Source organism: Protopterus annectens, chromosome 3.part0, assembly GCF_019279795.1.
Source record: "Protopterus annectens isolate FY-2018-M chromosome 3.part0, PAN1.0, whole genome shotgun sequence".
In the NCBI taxonomy this organism is placed as follows: Eukaryota; Metazoa; Chordata; order Ceratodontiformes; family Protopteridae; genus Protopterus; species Protopterus annectens.
Window position 1 is genome coordinate 323,618,175 of NC_056731.1, and position 6,052 is coordinate 323,624,226.

The following is a 6,052-nucleotide window of genomic DNA, read 5'->3' on the forward strand; positions in this document are numbered from 1 at the left end:
TCTTTCTATCAGGTTTAGTTATGATGCAGCAGATCCCTCATCTAGGGCTGCTGCTTTTACTTTAATGATGAGGAGGTATTCCTGGATTTGGCTCCAGCCTTTTTTTGATGGTATTAAGGCTAAGTTGATGGATGCTCCTCTGAATATTAATCTTTTGTTTGGGGAAGCAGCTGCTGGTTTGTTTAAGTCCCTTTGGGATTAGGGGAAGGCCTTACAGGAGCTTAAACATGTGTTTGTTTCTCCTGTACCTAAATTTCAGAGAAACTACACCAATGAGCCAGCCTTTTGCAGGCAATCTTGCCCTTCTACTAAAGGTAAAAAGAGTGGCAAGCAGGCTCCTCCTGCTAAGGCCACTCAGACTTCAGGGATTCTGAAGCCTTCCTTTCCTGATAAACCAGGTGCTGTATGACTATCCATCTCTTCCCAGCCATATTCCACTTTCTCTTTCTCTTCCTGTTTGGCTTTAGATTGCTCAGGATTCTTGGGTTCTATCAATTATTCACCAGGGGTACTTCATGGAGTGGAAATCTCATCCCCCTTTTATGGGCATTCCTCAGCCTTGTTGGGGACAACTCCCTTTTATCCCAGAGGTTCCTTGAGATCTTTTGACTCAGAGTACTACTGAAGACATTCCTGTGTCCCAAAGGGGGAAGGGGTTTTATTCAAGAATGTTCCTAGTGCCCAAAAAAGAGGGTACTTGGAGACCAATTCTAGACCACTCTCATTTAAACACTTTTCTGAAGGTGCCCTCCTTTCACATGTTGTCCCTTCAGACTTTGTTTCCTCAATTGCTCACCCAGATTTATATGGTATCTCTGGATCTCAAGGATGCTTATCACCATATTCTGATCCATCATCTTTTCAGGAAGTTTTTGTGTTTCTCTGTTGCTTCCTAGCATTTTCAGTTCTGATTTGCTCTTTGGCCTTTCTACTGCCCAAGGGTATTCACTAAATGCCTCACTCCTGCGATCGCTTTTTGGAGGCTTCAAGGGATCCAAATATTTCCTTATTTGGATGAGCTGCTGATTCTGGCTTCTTCTCCAGAGATCCTGTTGCAAAATCTTTGTTTTGCCATTTTGAGTCTTCAGAGTCTAGGGGTCACAATAAACCTGAAATAGTCCTGCCTGATTCCCTCTCAGGATCATGTCTTTCTAGGTTGCAGTATTCAGATGGTGCCTATGCTGGCATCCCCGTCCTTCAAAGGCCTTAACTTTCATTTCCTTCTTTCAAAGTGTTTTTCCTCTGGCTTCCATTACAGCCAGGGAGTTTCTGAGAGCTCTGGGTTTTATGGCATCCACCATTCCAATGCTTCCTCTGGCCAAACTCCACATGAGAAAGTTTCAGGGGGTTCTGAAGTTTGTGTGGCTTCAACATGCATATCCTCTACACTTTATAGTTCCTCTTCTTCCTTGTCTCAAGAAGGAACTTCAGTGGTGGATTCAGCGGTCTCTAAATCCAGGGCTTTTCACCCCCCTTCCCTCTCAGCAACTGTTCACAGACACTACAGATGTGGGGTGGGGAGCAGCCTTTGGCTCCCTAAAAGTGCAGGGGGTGTGGTCGCCTTTTCATCAGAAGCACATCAGTGTCAAAGAGAAGAGAGCTCTTATGCTGGCTCTTCAAGCATTTTGTCCTTTTTTCTCTCCAGGCCCTGTCAAAGTGTTCACAGACAATGCCACAGTGATGTGGTATAGCAACAAACAGGGAGGAACAAGATCTTATCTTCTTTGCTGGTTGGCACTTCTGGTATGTGATCCTGCTGTCAAGTATCAAGTGACTCTTCAGGCAGTTTATATCCCTTCAGATCAGAATATTGTGGTAGACACTCTGAACTTGTCCTTAACTCAATCCCATGAATGGATGATTCACAGGGATGTGTTTCTGGACATTGTGCACCAGTGGAGTACTCCTCAAGTAGATATATTTGCCTCCCCTCTGAACAGACAACTTCCTTTGTTTTGTGCCAGAGTCCCAGGTCCTCTGGTATGGAAAGTGGACACCCTCTCGTTTTCTTGGAAGGGGATGTTTCTTTATGCATTTCCTCCCCTTCCTCTCATTACAAAAGTCCTGTTCAAGATTCAACTGGACACTCCCAAAATCTTGTCGATGACTCCCTTTTGACCATGACAGCACTGGTTCCCTCTACTTCTGTATCTAGCCAAGGGCAATCATCATAAGTTACCTCACAGGGTGAATCTACTCACACAATAGAAGGGATCTCTCATCCATCCCCACCTGTCCACAGTTCAACTGACACTGTGGGTGATAGAATTTTGATTCCACACTTACACCTTTTTTCACAGGACATGCTTAATGGTCCTGCAGGAGGCCAGGAAACCTATCACTAGGAAATCCTACTTAACCAAATGGAAGAAGTTTTATATTTGGTGTCTCTCTCACAACCTGGACCCACTTACTGTGGATGTTCCTTTGGTTCTCTCTTATTTGTGTGAGTTTCCCAATGCTGGTTTGGTCTATTCTTCTATTAAGGCCCACTTATCAGCTGTCTTTTTTTCTGCCTTTATCTCCTCCTTTTAGCTTCCAGATTTGAGGCTAAACAATTCCTTAAAGGCATCCTTCACATTAGACCTCCCAGGAAGCCACTTCCTTCTCCCTGGGATCTTAATTTTGTTTTGGAGAAGTTGACTCAGGCTCTCTTTGAGCCTGCTGCTTCAGCTTCCTTGCAACATTGTTCTTGGAAGACAGTTATTTTGTTAGCTTTTACTTCTGCCAGATGGGTGAATGAGCTGCAAGCCCTTATTGCTTGTCCTCCTTTTTTGATATTTCATAAGGACAGAGTATCCTTGCGTATTAATCCTTCTTTTATGCCTAAGGTGATTAATGAGTTGTCACTTAATCAGTCTATTCATTTGCCTACTTTTTCCCCCTCTCTGCAATCTGATAGTGAGAGGGTGCTGCATACTTTGGATGTGCATTGCCAACTCTGATTTTATTTGGACAAGACTAAAGCTATTAGAAATTCTAATCAGTTGTTTGTTTCTTTTCATCCTAGGTCTTTAGCATTAGCTGTATCCAAGCAAACTATTTCTTCTTGGATTTCTAAGGCTATTTCTTTTTGTTACACTTATGGCAAGAGCCTTCCTTCTTCTGTAAAGGGTCATTTTACTAGATCTGTGACTTCTTCTTGTGTTTTTTTCAAGGGGTTGGATACTAATTCTATTCTTGAAGCAGCTACCTGCACTTCTGTGCATACTTTTACCAAACACTACAATTGAATGGTATTTCTACAGCTAGGGCTGGTTTTGCTAGGGCCATTCTTCATTCTTCATGGTTTCCAAGAGTGCTCTGCTGCTCTCTCCTCCCAAGTTTCTTCCTGAGCTTTGGCACTTGCCATATGTAAGGAATACAACAACAGTGAATATAAGGACATAGTGCAGTTGTGTAAAATCCTACCATAACAGTAGATGTCCTTGTCTTCACTACTGCAGTATTCACTCCCTCCCTCCTGCACACTAGTCCTTTTACTTACAGGATGTACAGGTTACCCATTGGGTTTCCTTGGACTGGTGCTCCTACTGGGGCAATCAGTTCTGAGGAAGTACACCTGAACATCACCTTTATGCCCTACACTACATGATGAGCATACGGGTGATGTTCTCTGTACCTTAAAGCAACAGTAGGCTTTGTTATAATGGCCGGATGTCAGGCTTCCATGGCAGGGAATCCCATATATAAGGAATACTGCAGCAGTGAAGGCAAGAACATCTACTGTTATGGTAAGGTTTTACACAACTGTACTTTTTTGCAGCTGTCACACTACCTTAACATATGTACCAACTCTACAGTTGTATAGCATTGGGATGAAAAGAAAATTCCAAAAAGAGCACACAGTTGTCTTGCGCAAGCTGTTGTTTCACTAAAAAATGAGCAAATAATATCCTTGAAACTGATCCTTGGGAATATTGGGAAGAGCTGTCCAGTCATACATTACAGAATATGAAAATACTATTTCAAGAACAGTGCTAGGAGAAGCGAAGCAGAAATCATTCATATGATTTGGATTCCTAAGCCTGCATGACTTGTCAGCACTAACTGGTAGTGGATATGGAACTGTTCTTACACCATCACAACATTATTGTATAGACACTCAGTAGCAAGGGAAAGACGCAAACAGGACTCTGTGAAGGACACAATAATATGCCAAGGGACATACAATGACAGCAAGAGCACCCCAGGTCAGATTGTGAAAGAAAGCATTGTGTACTGAGTTCTGGGACAGATGTATGGGCAGTTTTTAAATAATGCTGCAGTCAATGGCTGTAGCACTGCTGACTTAGAATCTAGAGGAGCTAACTTCAGTACACTCATGGAATAATTAATGTGAGTCCTTACTTATAGTAACGTCATCAGGCTTTAACTGACTGTCATAATCCACAGAATCAAAGGACTTAGGTCTAAATATATGTCCTCACTTATTAGCCTGTTAACCTTACTGCAAGTAATATCAGCTGTTCAACTTTAGAAAATAGTTAGAGTTCTGTGGCCTAGGTGAAGACAATGATGAGTTTGCTATGGCATGCTAGACTTTGAGATAGATTCAACTAAATGAATATTAGTAGTTTGCTCTAGAACTTTGGATGGTACTGTCAATGCAATTACTTCTACTTTTAAGGAAGTACGCATTGCATTGTTTGGACCCTTTAGTATGTGTGTGCCTTAGTTTAAAATCTTATATTTGATTTTCGGTATAGGGAGAGATAAAGTACCATTCTGCAAGTGCTCTTAAATTAAATTCTGCTATTGTTTTATTTGAAACAAATAACAGATAACCTTGATTGGATGGCCACAGTGGTGCAGTTGTTAGCATTGCTGCCTCACAGCAAGAGGTTCTCCGGTTCGATCCTCGGCTGGGGTGCCTTCTGTGTGGAGTCTGCATGTCCTCCCTGTGGTCGCGTAAGTTTTCTGCAGGTGCTCCGGTTTCCTCTCACATCCCAAAGACATGCTGTAGGTGGATTGGACACTCTAAATTGGCCCTAGGTGTGTGTGTGCATGTGTGTGCCTTCTGTGGAAGGTTGGGCACTGGGCTGGCAACTTGACACCATAAAGCTCCACTGCCAATCATGAGCAGACAGGTGATCTGCTGTGGCGGCCCCTAACCAGGAAAAGCTGAAAGAAGAAGAACAGATAACCTTGACTACCAAGGTAGAGGAAGTGTAAACTATTCTATCAAATGTGACCAGGCCGTTGCCACATGGCAGGGTTAAAGTACAGTGATTTTATTTTATATTCTTCTGAGCTAAGGGATATGGTAGCTGAAGCTACTCATGACTTCCTAAAACTTTCTGTCTTCTGAAAGGGATCCTATGTATCTTACTTGCCTTCTTAGGGACAGGGAGCTGAAAAGCCCAGAGCTTCACTTGCCACTTTAGTAACATCTTGAAACGATTGTAACATGGTCAATATAACCCAAGTATCTTCTTACTTTAATCATTTGTTATTTATTTACATTTGCGTACCAGGATAGCCTGAATGAGGTCAGAGAGCCCCTTTTTAGTGAGACGTTGGTGAGAAATGGTCCAATAAGGACTATACAATTACAAAGGAAGACACAATAAAATGGCAGTTTACAATCACAATAGTGTAGCAAAATAACAATATACATATGTGCACACCTTTATAGGTCTATGGTGCTTCTTTATAGAGGAGAACATTTTCACAATCCCCAGCCAAAAAGCTCTCAAAAGAAATGTATAGTTTACCAAAAGGAGGCATCCTTTGGAGAGAAACCAGAACTTAAGACTGCTACCAAGTAAAATTAGCATCCATGCACAGGGCTGACTCAGTCTTTCATAAATAGTCCCCCTCCTCCCCTTCCAGTGGAGGCAAAGGAGGAGACCTTTTTTATAGATGATGTAGTAGCAGCTGTAGATAAAGGCCTAGAAGATTTTCAAAGGTGTTGTGAAGACCTCCACTGAAAAATCTTTTATAGTCAGAGGTCCAGTGGATGGGCAGAAGTTCCTATAGTTACACCAGCAGGGCCTCCTGTCCCACCTAAAATGTTCCTCAAAACAGGAGTAATCCATACTGGAGACTG